The 16,536-nt window shown below is 46.2% G+C and overlaps 1 protein-coding gene across 3 annotated transcripts in view; it reads left to right on the top strand.

The window, feature by feature from the left end:
• Nucleotides 1-16,536, top strand: part of SLC4A9 (solute carrier family 4 member 9) — a 983,109-nt gene that overhangs the window by 737,146 nt on the left and 229,427 nt on the right. The window lies entirely within an intron of this gene.

Raw genomic sequence — 16,536 nt, 5'->3', positions numbered from 1 at the left:
GTTTGTGGCCTCAGGGTGATCCTCGACTCTGTCCTCTCTTTAAAAATTTCCTGGGTCTGTACATTACAAGAAACTTAAAAAATGTTTGTGCACGCCCTCATGATGTCCCGCCTCGAGTATTGCAGCCTTTTACTTTGTAGCCTCCCCTATAGCACTGTTGCACCACTGAAATCTATCCAAAACTATGCTGCCAGAGTAATCCAACTGTCCCTCCATTATTCCCCAGCCTCTCCTCTCTGCCATGCCCTTTATTGCCTTCCTATTGCCCATAGGCTACAGATCAAAACCCTAAATATGACATACAAAGCCTTCCCCAACCTGTCTCCTCCATGCATCTGTGACATGGTCTCCCAATGTCTGACTGGGTCATGACTTTTTGTGCGCAAACCCACTGTGCCATCAGCAAGATGTACCATCCCTGCCCACAAGCATTTGTCCATGTGTCAGTGGTTAGATGCACTTTGATGGCCTGGGTAATGATGTGGGACACGTTCTTGCTTGTCTAATGTCATGACTAGAGTTGACTGAAACGGGTCGATCAAATTAAAAAATCGCCGACTTTAGCTAAAGTCGGGTTTCGCCGATCGAAACCCGACCATAGCGTGAGGTCTGCCATGAGGTCGCCATGCCGAGTGCCAAAGTCGCGTTTCAAATAATGCTTCCAGCACCTTTTCTCAGCCAATGATGGAGGACGCACACTGTGGGCAACGCAATGACATGAGCAGCGGCCACCACCATCTTAGAGAAGGGCATTGAAGTGATTGGCTGGCTGGATTGAAAGGGGAGGATTTTTGTTGTGTGCAGCAGCGCTGGTGGTGATTAGGCTGCCTTTTAATGCTAGCTGCATTGCTGTGTGCACACTGCTGTTCAAACTGCTTTTTTCAAAGCACTCCAACTTTTATTATTTTGTTTTGGTGAGTTACCGAGCGTTCATTTTTTCACACACCGCATAGCGGTGTACGCTCCTCACACACTACCGTGTACCGGCTGGTATCATGAACAAATAAAAGCTATCTGTGTGTGACTCGGGAAAAACAATCCAAGGAGATTTTCCATTTTTCCAGACCTACACCTTATAGAGATGTCCGCTTTTCAAACAGTTTTGTATATCTGCTGTTTGGTTACAGTCAAAACTAGACAGAGACAGCATGTGTCAGTCCGTATACAAATAGACGGAGATCGACAATTTTCCATAAAGACACCGTATAGCGGTGTACGCTCCTCACACACTACCGTGTACCGCCTTATATCACGGACAAATAGAAGCTATCTGTGTGTGACTCTGGAAAAACAAGCCGAGGAGATTTTCCATTTTTCCGGACCTATACCTTAGAGAGCTGTCCGCGTTTCAAACAGTTTCATCTATCTGCTGTTTGATGACGGTCAAAACTAGAAAGATAGCGTGTGTCAGTACGTATAAAAATAGATGGAGATTGACAATTTTCCATACAGACACCATATAGAGCTGTCCGATTCACAAACAGTAGTGTATATCTGCCATTCGCATTACAGTCACATCTGTACAGAGTCAGCGTGTGTGTGTGACACTCCGTAAATTCATATACAGAGATTGTTAGTTACACAAAAACGAATACAGCTGTACACTTCTGATACAGTTCCGTATATCTGCTTGTTGGATAATGGTCAAATACATACTGTGAGAGCGTCTGTGACTAACAAAATATATACGTAGATTTAATTTTTTTTAATACACCTTACACAGCTGGACGCTCCTCATACAGTACCATCTCTCTGCTTGAATTTTTGGTACATTTTCCCAAACATGAGGAAGTATGGTGGAAGAGGCCGCGGACGTGGGCAAGGGGGCGCAGCTGGCAGTGATGGTGATGGTGAATCGGATGGTTCTGGCAAAAGCACAATAGCAGCTAAGGCAGGAGGTGTTGAGCCTGCGTCATCATCTGGCCTAAGAAGGCCTGTAAGGTTCCCTTTTCTTGGAGTAGGAAAACCGCTTTTAAAGCCGAAGCATGAGGAACAGGTTTTGGCGTACATTGCCGAAACAGCCACCAGCTCTATTGCCTCCTCTTCTGAACGTTCGAAACCTGCAAGCACGGAGTCGTCAGTGCAGGGTTCTGGTCAGGAAAAACACCTTTCCTTGTGTCCTTCACCCCCACAAAAAGTTAAGGATGCGGCAGCCCACACTTCAGATTACTCTGTGGAGCTCTTTTCACTTACCATGCCTGGGTTATCCAGTCAAATCCTGAATTCCCCAGTCCAAGATGAATCTGACATGGAGTGCACTGATCCACAGCCACTGCTAGATGATTCTGCTGGTTCATTGACCCAGAGCACTACATTGCCCTTGCAGTCTACTGATCCAGAATCTGACCCTGATGAAACTCAGGTGCCCCTTCCCGCATACTATACCACCTTACACTGTGACACAGAGGAAGGTACTGTAAAGAGGAAGGTGCAGATGACTTTGAAGAGGAGGTGATGGATTACCCAGTTCTTGACCCGGATTGGCATCCATTGGGGGAGGAGGGTGGCACTAGCAATAGTTCAGATAAGGAGAAGGATCCGCAGCAGGCATTGACATCTTAGCAGCGGTTATCTGGCAGGCCCATAGCTGTCCAAAAACGTGGACCAAAAACTAAGAGTTGCAGGACAGCTTGGTCAGACGGTCAACTTAGCACAGCATGCAAGGCCAGAAAATGTATACCATAGTAGGAAGAGTGCAGTGTGGCACTTCTTTGTCCAAAATCCTACTGATGAGGCCAAGGTTACCTGTAAGAAGTGCGAAGGGCCTTTAGCCAAGGTAAACAACTCAGAAATTTGAATACCAGTTGTATGCTTAGACATTTAATCAACATGAACTTGCAAGCGTGGACGGACTACAAAACCTCAGGTAGCACATGTGCACCTGCTCCGACTGAAGGTAGCCAGCAACGCTCCATCACTTCCCCCACTGTAAGACCACCGCCACCATTAAGCACACCACCAGCACTAAATATGGAGGTGTCGTCGCAAGGCCAAAGCACTCAGGGAATCACAATGGTTTTGCAACACAACACTGAATCTAGGCCATCACCACCAATACCATCACCAACCCCCTCTCACTCTGTCTGGTCCACTGCTACTTCCCCCATATGCAGCTCTCCAGTCCAGCTCACCCTACCAGACACTCTGAGTAGGACAAGAAAGTACTCATCCTCTCATCCACGTACACTGTGTTTGAACGCCTACATTGCCAAACTAATCTCATTAGAGATGATGCCATACCGTTTGGTTGAAAGCGAAGCTTTCCACAAGCTCATGGCCTACGCTGTCCCACGCTATGACCTACCCAGTCGGCACTTCTTTTCTCAAAAAGCCATCCCTGCCCTCCACCGGCATCTGAAAGACCGCATTATCCATGCACTAAAACAGTCAGTGAGTGGAAAGCAGCACCTCACAACAGATGCATGGACCAGTAGGCATGGCCAGGGCCATTACGTGTCCATCACTGCGCACTGGGTTAATGTGGTGGATGTAGGCTCCACAGGGGACAGCGGCGGTGGAACAGTTCTGCCTAGCCCACGGTATAGGAAACAGTTGGCTGTAGGCTTTCGACCCTCCTCCTCCATAAGCGAAAGCTCGTCCACAGAGTGCAGTCGCACGAGCACTCCATCCGCAGCTGGCAGTGTTGCACACGAGGTGTCCCACTATCGAACAGCTAGTGGTAAGCGTCAGCAGGCTGTGTTAAAGATGATGTCTTTGGGCGACAACAGACACACCGCGGAGGTACTGGCTGACTACTTGCAGCGACAAACGGAGTCACCGCTGGGCAGTCTACATCTTGAGACAGGCAAGGTAGTCAGTGATAACGGCCGTAATTTTGTGGCAGCCATAGCCCGTGCAAAACTCACACAACTTGCCTGGCTCACACTTTGAACCTGGTGGTGCAGTGCTTCCTTAATAATTATCCAGAGTTAACATCCCTGCTACATAAGGTGCGAAGACTGTGCTCGCACATCCGTCGCTCAAACGTCCACTCCACTCGTATGCAGAAGCTGCAGCGATTGCTCCACCTCCCCAAGCACCGCCTAATCATAGACGTTGCAACAAGGTGGAACTCCACCCTGCACATGGTTGAGAGGCTGTGCGAACCGAGGCAGGCTGTAATGCATTTGTGGGAGGATACACAGGCAGGCAGTTTGAGGAAATACATGGAATTGTCTGGTGTGCAGTGGTCAAAGCTGAAAGACCTCTGTAAAGTCCTTCAGTGTTTTGAGGAATGCACACGGCTGGTAAGCGCAGACGACACCATCATTAGCATGAGCATCCCACTTATGCGTCTGCTCATGCAAAGTTTGACGCACATTAAGGATCAAGCGTCTGCAGCGGAGGAGGAGGGAAGCCTTGATGACAGTCAGCCATTGTCTGGTCAGGGAACTGTCCTGGATGAGGTGGAGGAAGAAGAGGAGGAGGATGAGGGGGATGATTATTTTGGCAGGAGGATGCTTCTCAGGGGGCAAGAGAAAATGTTGGTGTTCCAAGGTCGGGTACAGTGTTTGTGCGTGACTGTAGGGATGTGGATTTGCCAGAAAGTGCTCCTCCACCCAGCAGTGGCAGTGCATCATTGACACCTGGAACATTGGCACACATGTGCGATTATGCCTTGCAGATCCTAAAAAGGGACCCCCGCATTGCCAAAATGATGAGGGATGATGACTACTGGCTGGCCAGCATCCTCAATCCACACTACAAAGGCAAATTACACAACATCATGCCACAGGAGAACCTAGAGATAATATTGGCTAACAAACAAGCAACTCTGGTAAACCGTTTGTTTGAGGCTTTCCCATCACACAGCAGTGGTGCTGGTTCTCCCACGAGCCATAGTGGGCACAATGGAAGAGGTGTTCGTGGTGCACACAGCCGAAGTGGCGTTGGAGACAGGGGTTTAATGACCATGTTGTGGAATGATTATGCTAATACTGCATCGATTAAAAGTGACAGGAGACAGCAGTTGTCAACTATGGTTACAAACTACTTCTCCTCCAATATCGATGTTCTCCCTCACAGGTCATTCCCCTTTGACTATTGGGCCTCTAAACTGGACACCTGGCCTGAATTGGCACAATATGCCTTACAGGAGCTCGCTTGCCCTGCTACTAGTGTGTTATCTGAAAGTCTTCAGTGCTGCTGGATCAATGCTAACAGAAAAAAAGACCCGCCTGTCAACCCAAAATGTTGATGATCTAACCTTCATTAAAATGAACCATACATGGGTTTCAAAGGATTTTGTCCCACCTTCCCCTGATGACACATAGGTTGCCAGAAAACTGTCTCGCTTTTGTCCTCCTCTTCCTCGGACTTGCCCAATTCCGCCCTTTGCAGCAGCTGAATGTCCAGCCAACACATCAACACATGCCATTTTTTAAACCTCCCTAACTGGGCTGCCACCTCCTCCAAGGGCTGGGGTCAACACCTGGCGCACCCGGCCAAGTGCCGTTGCTCTGAACAGGTGGATGGGCCCACTGATGGCTGACGGCACTGGCACAGGGCCCCTCATAGTACAATACAGTGTCTCTGACTGTGGCGGAGCCCCCTCGCCGTCAGACACAAAAGCATACTATGAGGGGCCCTGTGCCAGTACCGTCGACCACGAGTGTGCCCCCCTGCTTGGTCATGGCCACAGCACTTGCAAATTGCAATACTTACCTCTCCCTGCTCCACTGCTGTGTAGCCTGCGCAGTTAAATCCTTCACAGGGATGGCCACTAGAAATTTGGTGCATTGATCGATGATGGTTAAGATGCAGCTATGGCCTGTCCTGCTGGCCTCTACCTTCAGATGATAAATGGCTACCATTTGTAATGGATGTCAACTTAAAAGCGGATGCAGTGGTGCTTTATGATCAGCTTTCACAGTTGTGATAGTCACAGACGTGTGACATTCCTGCCACCATTTTTCAATGTCTCTTCTCATGCCAATCCAATAGAATCACCTACGGCCTGTGGCTTCTGTCTTTTGCACTCCAAAATGACCAGACACATCATGATAGGCAGTGAGGACCATGTCTACATCTCTCCCTGTGATCACAAATTGATGGAGATGAGTAACGGTGATGTGATCCACGCTACTGCAATAAAGCAATCCTTTCTTCACAAAGAACTGTTTTCGCTGTCTCCACAGACACAGTAATTGAGGGTCTGCATCGCCTATGCAACATCTACCAGGAGGTTTTCCCGCGATGAGTAATTCCCAAATTTCTGCTAACACTCGACGTTCCGTCTGTACTTGTATCCATGTAGTTTCCAGTAGCAGAGAGTCTGGACTGGCTTACTGTGATTGAAATATATACGAAGATTTAAAAGTACCACAACACTGTATACTGTTGTACGCTTCTACTACCTTTCCCTTTTTCTACTTTTTGAATTCTGGTGTAATACATAGTGAGCCTGTGAGTGTCTGTGTCTGACTCCGGAAGTATAGATGGAAATTTACAATTACCCCTAGACTGGATACACCTGGTATGTGCTGATACAGTACCTTTGTTCAAAATTTTATATTACGGTATCATCCATAGTGAGTGAGCGTGTGTGGTTTACGCCTTCTATATACAGTCATATGTAAAATTTTGGGCACCCCTATTAATGTTAACCTTTTTTCTTTATAACAATTTTGGTTTTTGCAACAGATATTTCAGTTTCATATATCTAATAACTGATGGACTCCGTTATATTTCTGGATTCAAATGAGGTTTATTGTACTAACAGAAAATGTGCATTCTGCTTTTAAACAAAATTTGACCTGTGCAAAAGTATGGGCACCTCAACATAAAAGTGACATTAATATTTCGTAGATCCTCCTTTTGCAACAATAACAGCCTCTAGTCGCTTCCTGTAGCTATTAATGAGTTCCTGGATCCTTGATGAAGGTATTTGTGACCATTCCTGTTTACAAAACAATTCCAGTTCAGTTAAGTTTGATGGTCGCCGAGCATGGACAGCCCGCTTCAAATCATCCCACAGATGTTCAATGATATTCAGGTCTGGGGACTGGGATGGCCATTCCAGAACATTGTAATTGTTCCTCTGCATGAATGCCTGAGTAGATTTGGAGCGGTGTTTTGGATCATTGTCTTGCTGAAATATCCATCCCCTGCGTAACTTCAACTTCGTCACTGATTCTTGCACATTATTGTCAAGAATCTGCTGATACTGAGTTGAATCCATTCGACCCTCAACTTTAACAAGATTCCCGGTGCCGGCATTGGCCACACAGCCCCAAAGCATGATGGAACCTCCACCAAATTTTACTGTGGGTAGCAAGTGTTTTTCTTGGAATGCTGTGTTTTTTAGCCTCCATGCATAACGCCTTTTTGTATGACCAAACAACTCAATCTTTGTTTCATCAGTCCACAGGACCTTCTTCCAAAATGTAACTGGCTTGTCCAAATGTGCTTTTGCATACCTCAGGCGACTCTGTTTGTGGCGTGCTTGCAGAAACGGCTTCTTTCGCATCACTCTCCCATACAGCTTCTCCTTGTGCAAAGTGCGCTGTATTGTTGACAGATGCACAGTGACACCATCTGCAGCAAGATGATGCTGCAGGTCTTTGGAGGTGGTCTGTGGATTGTCCTTGACTGTTCTCACCATTCTTCTTCTCTGCCTTTCTGATATTTTTCTTGGCCTGCCACTTCTGGGCTTAACAAGAACTGCACCTGTGTTCTTCCATTTCCTTACTATGTTCCTCACAGTGGAAACTGACAGGTTAAATCTCTGAGACAACTTTTTGTATCCTTCTCCTGAAAAGCTATGTTGAATAATCTTTGTTTTCAGATCATTTGAGAGTTGTTTTGAGGAGCCCATGATGCCACTCTTCATAGGAGAATCAAATAGGAGAACTACTTGCAAGTGGCCACCTTAAATACCTTTTCTCATGATTTGATACACCTGGCTATGAAGTTCAAAGCTCAATGAGGTTACAAAACCAATTTAGTGCTTCAGGAAGTCAGTAAAAAGTAATTAGGAGTGTTCAAATCAAGAAAATGATAAGGGTGCCCATACTTTTGCACCGGTCAAATTTTGTTTAAATGCAGATTGCACATTTTCTGTTAGTACAATAAACCTCATTTGAATCCAGAAATATAACTGAGCCCATCAGTTATTAGATATATGAAACTGAAATAGCTGTTGCAAAAACCAAAATTGTTATAAAGAAAAAAGGTTAACATTAATAGGGGTGCCCAAACTTTAACATATGACTGTATACGGTGAATCGGAGATACCAATCTTTACCCCATACTCGATACAGCTTGTATCTTGTAATACAGTACCTTTGTTCGACATTTAGTATTACAGTCAAATCCATACTGAGTAAGCGTCTGAGAGTGACTACGGGACTATGTATACAGAGATTTCAATTGTACCCTATAATATATATACTTGCTATCTTGTTATCCTGTACCTTTTTTACAACATTTTTATTATGGTCAAACCCAGACTGAGTGAGCGTCTGAGGGTGACTCCGGAAATATATACAGAGATTTCAAATTTGGCCAACACTGTATACAGCTGTACGCTTCTGATACAGTAACCTTTTTAGCTATTTAGATTCTGGTGTAATCCATAATGAGCCTGTGAACGTCTGTCTGTTACTCCGGCAATATATTTGGAGCTTTAAGATTACCCCAACACTGTATACAGCTGTATGCTTGTGTTACATTACCCATTTACAGCTTTTCATATTCTTGTGTAATCCATACTGGGCCTGAGAGCGTTTGTGTCTGCCTCCTGAAATGTATACGGAGATTCAGAATGTTTACACTATACTATAAATACCTTGTATCTGGTGATACTGTACCCTTTTTCAACTTTTTATTTTATTGGGTAATCCATACTGAGCCTATCAGCGTCTGTGTATGACTCATGAAATATATACGGAGATTTACTGTTATCCCTAGACTGTATAGAGCTGTACGCTTCTGATACTGTACCATATATCTTCTGATATTTTGGGTCCATTTTCCAAAACATGAGGACGTATGGTGGAAGAGGACGTGGGCGTGGGGGGCCATCAGGTACTGATGGTGGTGGTGGTGCATCTGCTGGTAGTGCCAAAAACACAATAGCAGCTAAGGCAGGAGGTGTTGAGCCTGCATCATGGTGTAGCTCTGGAAGGCCTGTAAGGCTCCGTTTTCTGGGAGTAGGTACACTGATTTTAAAGCCGGAGCATCAGGAACTGTTTTTGGCTTACATTGCTGAAACAGCGTCCAGCTCTATCGCCTCCTCTTCTGAAGTTTAAAGAAATGCACGCACTAAGTCGTAAGTGCAGGCTTCTGGTCAAGAGCAACCCCTTTCCATGTGTCCTTCACCCACACCAAAAGTGAAGGATGCGGCAGCACACACTTCAGATTACTCCATGGAGATCTTTTCACATACCATGCCTGGGTCAATTAAAAATGGGGCCCATCATATACTGGAGCATTCCAAATGGGGGACATCAGACACTGGAGCAGCATTTACGGGGCCCATTATACACTGGAGCATTAGAAATGGGGCCCATTATATATGGAGCATTATTTGGGCCCATCATACACTGGAGCATCATCCATGAGGCCTATCATATACTGGAGCATTTTAAATGGGGTAGATCAGAAACTGGAGCAGCATCTATGGGGCACATTACACAGTGGAGCATTAGAAATGGGGCTCATTATATATGGAGCATTATTAGGGCCCATCATACACTGGAGCATCATCCATGAGGCCCATCATATACTGGAGCATTATAAATGGGGCAGATCAGACACTGGAGCCGCATTTATGGGGCACATTATACACTGGAGCATTAGAAATGGGAACCATTATATATGGAGCATTATTTGGGGCCCATCATACACTTGAGAATCATACATGAGGCCCATCATATACTGGAGCATTCCAGATTGGGGACATCAGACACTGGAGCAGCATTTATGGGGCCCATTATACACTGGAGCATCATCCATGAGGCCCATCATATACTGGAGCATTATAAATGGGGCAGATCAGACACTGGAGCAGCATCTATGGGGCACATTATACACTGGAGCATTAGAAATGGGGCCCATTATATATGGAGCATTATTTGAGCCCATAACACACTGGAGCATCGTCCATAGGGACCATCATATACTGTAGCATTATGTGGAGCTCATCATATACTGTATGGAACATTATATGTAAACAATTATTCTGTATTAAGAAATATATGGGGCTCATTATTCTGTATGGCGCACAATGTGGTGGCCATAACACTGTATGGAGTAATATGCTGTCCTGTTTTTAAGCTATTGTACAATTTAAAATAGATCAGTCATGTCATGTAAGCAGTGAAGTATTTGTCATTGTACTATACCTATATTTCTGTGTCGTATCGGAGCATCATGAGTTGTGGTATGTGTTAAAGGGGAGCACTGACACTCTTTGTCCCAGGGCACACGAAAACCTGGAGCCAGCCCTACCCCCCACAACTTTAGCCAAATAACCCCCAGTTTTCAATGCGTAACTATTATTATGAAGTAAATTAAGGTTGACATACTTCAGTAATAAGAATTGATGTTTTTTGCATTGAAATGGGCACTGTAGGTGTGTTTACTGTCCTCCACTCACTGCCGACTTTGCTTCCCCTATGACTTGCATTGGGTTTTGTGTTTCAGTCGGCCTCCGACTTTTCGCTATAGTCGGCCGATTTCGTTCGACCCGACTTTTGAGAAAGTCGGGTTTCATGAAACCCGACTCAACCCTAAAAAAGGCAAAGTCGCTCATCTCTAGTCATGACGGCAGACTAGGGGATATAGTGCAGGGTGAGGACCTTGTTACTGTCACCGCCATCAGGTTGCGGAAAGCATTCTTTTTCCATGATCCTAAAATGCAACATTTTGAGGGCAAGCAGATGAGAAATTTGTGAATTTAGTACTGTGGCCTGTGGGGCGTTGGCTGAGTCTTTCTGCTTACGGTTCAATGACTAGGGTATGGACAACTGAAGGCTGCGCTGGGACAAAGATGTGGACGTGCTTGATGATGGTGCAATTTGACTCTGGTCAACGACAGGTGCAGGGCAGGAGGCATCTTCGCATGCACCGTTGACAGGGGATTACTGCTTTGCCGATGCGCTGCTGCACAGCTCCCAACTTGGGAGTGATGTGGAGGGTAATTCATCATCAGATGATGAAGCGGAGGAGGAGGAAGAGGGGAGACTGGACGTATATGATGAGGCAGAAACACTGATTGAGGTTGGGCCCGCTATTCGTGGCATGTGTAGGATATGTGTTGATGGTCCAGTTTGAGACTTTGTCCCACCCTTCACCAGGTTGAGCCAGTGTGCCGTGACAGAGATGTATCGTCCCTGGCCTCAAGTACTTGTCCACGTGTCTGTTTTAAGATGGACCTTACCGGTTACGGCGTTGGTGAGAGCACGCTTTAGATTGTTTAAGACGTGCTGCTGTAACGCGGGGACGGCACTCTGGGAAAAATTGTGCCAGCAGGGAACCGAGTATCGTGGGGCCACCACAGCCAAAAGATCACGGAAAGACTGTGTCCCCACAAGCCTAAACGGCAACATCTCCACAGCTAGCAACTTGGCAATGTGTGTGTTCAGTATTTGTGCTTGTGGGTGCGTGACTTGGTATTTATGCCTCCTTTCATACATCTGGGGCACGGACAATTGGATTCTTTCCTGGGACAAACAAGTGGATGAGCTTGTTGTGGCCTGTGTAGCTGCAGCTTGTGAGCAAGAAGTATGATGATCACCTGCTTCCTGCCCAGCAGATTGGAAAGGATGTATCTCAGGCGACATGGCAGTGGTTTGACCCGCAGTCGCAGGCACTGATTTGGTACCCTGTTGTTCAGCCCACCAACTTGGGTGCTTGGCTGCCATGTGTTTCCGCATATTGGTGGTGCTTTGTTTGCCTTTGCCCTGGCCTCTGCTCAGCTTCCTATGGTAGATGCTACAGATGACAACATTTGGTTCAGAAGGAATATCAGAAAAAATTTCCAGACAGCGGCTGAACGCACCCTTGCCTTGACTTGGGGTACAGAGGGATTGCTCTTGGCAACAGTTGACACACTTCGCACTCTGCTCAAACCAGTAGCCCTTGGTGGTGCTACGTATCCACCTTCATCCTCTTTGCTGCTGTGCTGGCTAAGCGTGCCAATGGTCCAGGTCGTATTGGTGGTCTCATCATCGACCACCTCATCGTCCATGTCATCCTCCTTCCGTGTTGATATTGGCGACTGGCCAGATGGCAACTGTGTGTCATCACCATCAGCCTCCACCTCTTCACCCGGTATATCACGTGGATGAAAGTGGCTTTCTTCTGGCCGTGGGGTTTCAAATATTTGGCCATTATCAACAGACGATACCCCCACACGTGCCTCTTCAATGTCGTGCAGTGAGAGGCCAGAGGCAATGCAAGGAAATGGATCAAACAGATCCTCGGAGTGACCAAGGTTGGGGTCAAATGTTTCCTGTGACTCCTGACCAGGTGATGAACTAGGAACAGGTTGAGAATAGGATGACCCAGCATTGTCTGTATGGACAGTAGACTGTTTAGTCATGCAGTAACTGCAGCTTGTGAGCAAGAAGTATGATGATCACCTGCTTCCTGCCCAGCAGATTGGAAAGGATGTATCTCAGGCGACATGGCAGTGGTTTGACCCGCAGTCGCAGGCACTGATTTGGTACCCTGTTGTTCAGCCCACCAACTTGGGTGCTTGGCTGCCATGTGTTTCCGCATATTGGTGGTGCTTTGTTTGCCTTTGCCCTGGCCTCTGCTCAGCTTCCTATGGTAGATGCTACAGATGACAACATTTGGTTCAGAAGGAATATCAGAAAAAATTTCCAGACAGCGGCTGAACGCACCCTTGCCTTGACTTGGGGTACAGAGGGATTGCTCTTGGCAACAGTTGACACACTTCGCACTCTGCTCAAACCAGTAGCCCTTGGTGGTGCTACGTATCCACCTTCATCCTCTTTGCTGCTGTGCTGGCTAAGCGTGCCAATGGTCCAGGTCGTATTGGTGGTCTCATCATCGACCACCTCATCGTCCATGTCATCCTCCTTCCGTGTTGATATTGGCGACTGGCCAGATGGCAACTGTGTGTCATCACCATCAGCCTCCACCTCTTCACCCGGTATATCACGTGGATGAAAGTGGCTTTCTTCTGGCCGTGGGGTTTCAAATATTTGGCCATTATCAACAGACGATACCCCCACACGTGCCTCTTCAATGTCGTGCAGTGAGAGGCCAGAGGCAATGCAAGGAAATGGATCAAACAGATCCTCGGAGTGACCAAGGTTGGGGTCAAATGTTTCCTGTGACTCCTGACCAGGTGATGAACTAGGAACAGGTTGAGAATAGGATGACCCAGCATTGTCTGTATGGACAGTAGACTGTTTAGTCATGGACGATTGTGTGCTGCTAGAACATTTTGTTGAGGCCTTATCAGCCATCAAGACAGTATCTGCTCTTGTTCTTCTGGCTTCCAGGTCCGTTTATTTTCCAGACCAAGAACCTAGATGCATCAACCTTCTTCGGTCTCCCAAACTCTGTGCCTTGTTGGGCACCAACGACCCTACGTCCACGTCCCTTCATAATAGCTTTTTTAGGATTTTTCTGCCATAGTTGCAGATGTTCAGATGCAGATATTGGGGAACAAGGAGCAGTTAGTGCTTTGTGGAAGGTAGCACTACAGCCTAGTACTGCTTTGTGTTTTACAAACAGCACCACAGCAGCAGAAAAAAATTGCCCTGAGGTTTAAGGTGAGATTACGCACCCCAGTCACCACACAAGACAGCTGGCTGCGTGTCAGTTGTGCAGTACCGTACGTGCGTCCTATTCGCTGTGAACACAGCACCACAGAAGCAGAAAAAAACTGCCCTGAGGTTTAAGGCAAGAATACGCACCCCAGTCACCACACAAGACAGCGGTGCTGGCTGCGTGTCAGTTGTGCAGTAACGTCCGTGCATACTATTCGCTGTGAAAACAGCAACAGCACAAAAAAACTGCCCTGCAGGAGTAAATGAGACCCCAAAAATAGCTGGGAAAACTGTCACTACTCAGTCCCTGACCTTACACTTTTAGCTCTGAAAAGAGCTTTTGGGTTTTACAGAGGATTTCTGGATGATTTGCACAAAAAAAACACAACTCTCCCTAGTAGCTGCTCACATTCTCCCTACACTTGCTGTGTTCTGCATGCAATGTGCAGAAAATGGCGGCGGTAGGGCTTAGAGCCAGGCTATGATGACTCATCGCCTATGATGACGCTGGGCTGCCACCCAATCATAGTAATGCCGCCCACAATTAGTTTTTCATGAGCATCCATCAGTTTGTTTGGTTTTCCTCCTACACTGATCTGCTTTCTATAATTCAGCATGTCACGAACATGTTGCACTTTGCCCTTTAGGCTGGAGTCACACTAACCTGCGCAAAATATGGTCCGTAGTTTACATGCGTAATACAGATGAATGACCCCTAAATAGTGCTCCGTAGGTCATCCGTAAGCCAGGTGAGGTCGCGTATTTTGCGCATGTCTGCATCCGTATGTAATCCGTGTGGCATCTGTATGCAATCCGTATGGCGAGATTTTCTCGCAGCCTTGCAAAATGGACATTTAACGGTTTTGAGGCCTGCAAACAATTTAAATCATTAGCCTGCACCCTATGTATACACTCTGAAACAGGTGGCTGCCTCCATTCTGTCCATTTGTGACCTTGCTTTCACGAGGTGTGTTGGTGTTCTTTGTGCAACATGGCAGAGGGTCTGAGATTCAATACAACTGAGCAGGTTCTCTTTACCTGGCTTTTGTCACGGCGCTTTGGGCAACCATACCCAGTGATAGTGGATCCGCGGAGGAGGAGACGCATGTGGGTACATCCACATTTGAGGCAACGACTCACAAGAGGTCATTTTCACCGCCTCTATTCTTCTCTGCGGGAGCATCTGGAGAAATTTTACCAGTACTGTCGCATGAGCATTTCCACATTTGATCGACTCTTGGAGACAGTGTGCCCTGGGATAACCTTTCAGGACACAAGGATGCGCAAAGCGATATCTGCAGAGGAGCGACTTCTACTCACAATATGGTATGTACTACACAACCACATTCTCTATGTTCATAATGTGTGTGCTAAATTATGTTTTTTGGCCTTCTTGGACAAAGTTTAATGCCCTCATCTTACTCCAAATATGTTTCAACTGACACACCAGAATGTTAGATCTAATATGTCCTGCATATCACTTAGTCATTGTGCCACCAAATATGTGTGTGTTATTCTATCTCAATTCCTACCAAGTTTGGTCGGCATGTAACTGATTTTTTTGGACTTTAGGCATTCTAAACTTAACAATTTCTGTTGTTATACAGCTTCCTGTCCACTGGCCTGTCTTATGCCGCCCTCCACCATGAGTTTCTCATAGGAAAATCAACCATTTCAGGCATAGTGAGGTCTACATGTACAGAAATCTGGACAAGACTCCATCAAGTGGTCATGCCCGAGCCCAGGATGGAAGACCGGTTGAGGATATCAAGGGACTTTGAGGAGGACTGCCAGTTTCCAAATTGTATTGGGGCCCTGGATGGCAAACATATCAGGGTGCGTAAGCCGCCGAACTCTGGCTCCCAATTCTTCAATTATAAACAATACTTTTCTGTTGTATTGTTGACTCTGGTAGACCCTCAATACAAGTTTATAATTGTTGACATTGGGGCCAATGGAAGGACGGGAGACTCTAGAGTCTTCAATCCTTCCATAATGGCTCGGCGGCTACGCACCAACCAGTTGGATCTACCACCACCACGCCAGCTACCAGGCTCCCCTGAAGAATCAGTCCCTTATGTCCTTGTGGCAGATGAGGCCTTTCAGTTATCGCGCAATGTCATGAGGCCATATCCCCGGCGCAACCTTGACCACAGGCGCAGAATTTTTAACTTGCGACTATCACGTGCTAGGTGACTGGTGGAGTGTTCCTTTGGGATTCATTGTGCCAAATGGTGTGTACTCCAGTCTGCCATTCAGTTGAGTGAGCAAAATGTGAATGAAGTTGTGAAAGCCTGTGTTGTTCTGCATAACTTCACCAGGATACATGATTGTTCCTCCTCTGATGGTGTTGTGCGTAGGCTGGACAATGTGCGCAGGGTGAGACCACCTATGAACCCTCAACGTAGACCGCTCTCTGGCCTAAAAGTGCGTGATATTTTCACTAATTACTTTATCTCACCTGAGGGGGAAACTTCTTGGCAAGAGAATGCTGTGTCTATGTTATAATTTGTTTCTTTAATTGTGTCTAAATATATATTACTCCACCCCTTATGATTCTATGAGTGTTTCATTGCATTGGTTAGTGTATGTTAGTATGTTGTGAGGGATTGTGAAAAATCACACAGAGACGTTAACTAGAGTAGACAAATTTTTAGTTTTGCCTTTTTTTTTTTTTTGGTTTGCTTAAAGGCAAACATAATATTGCCATAAGAACATTTTGGCAATGGGCAAAATGACCCTTTGTGCCTTCTTTTAACTTTTTTTGAAAAGTAACATTACATAACAA

The sequence above is a fragment of the Dendrobates tinctorius genome, unplaced genomic scaffold (genome assembly GCF_039654945.1).
Source record: "Dendrobates tinctorius isolate UK_male_01 unplaced genomic scaffold, ASM3965494v1 ptg000036l, whole genome shotgun sequence".
NCBI lineage: Eukaryota > Metazoa > Chordata > Amphibia > Anura > Dendrobatidae > Dendrobates > Dendrobates tinctorius.
The sequence above is the reverse complement of the archived record's forward strand: the minus strand, read 5'-3'. Positions and strand labels throughout refer to the sequence as shown.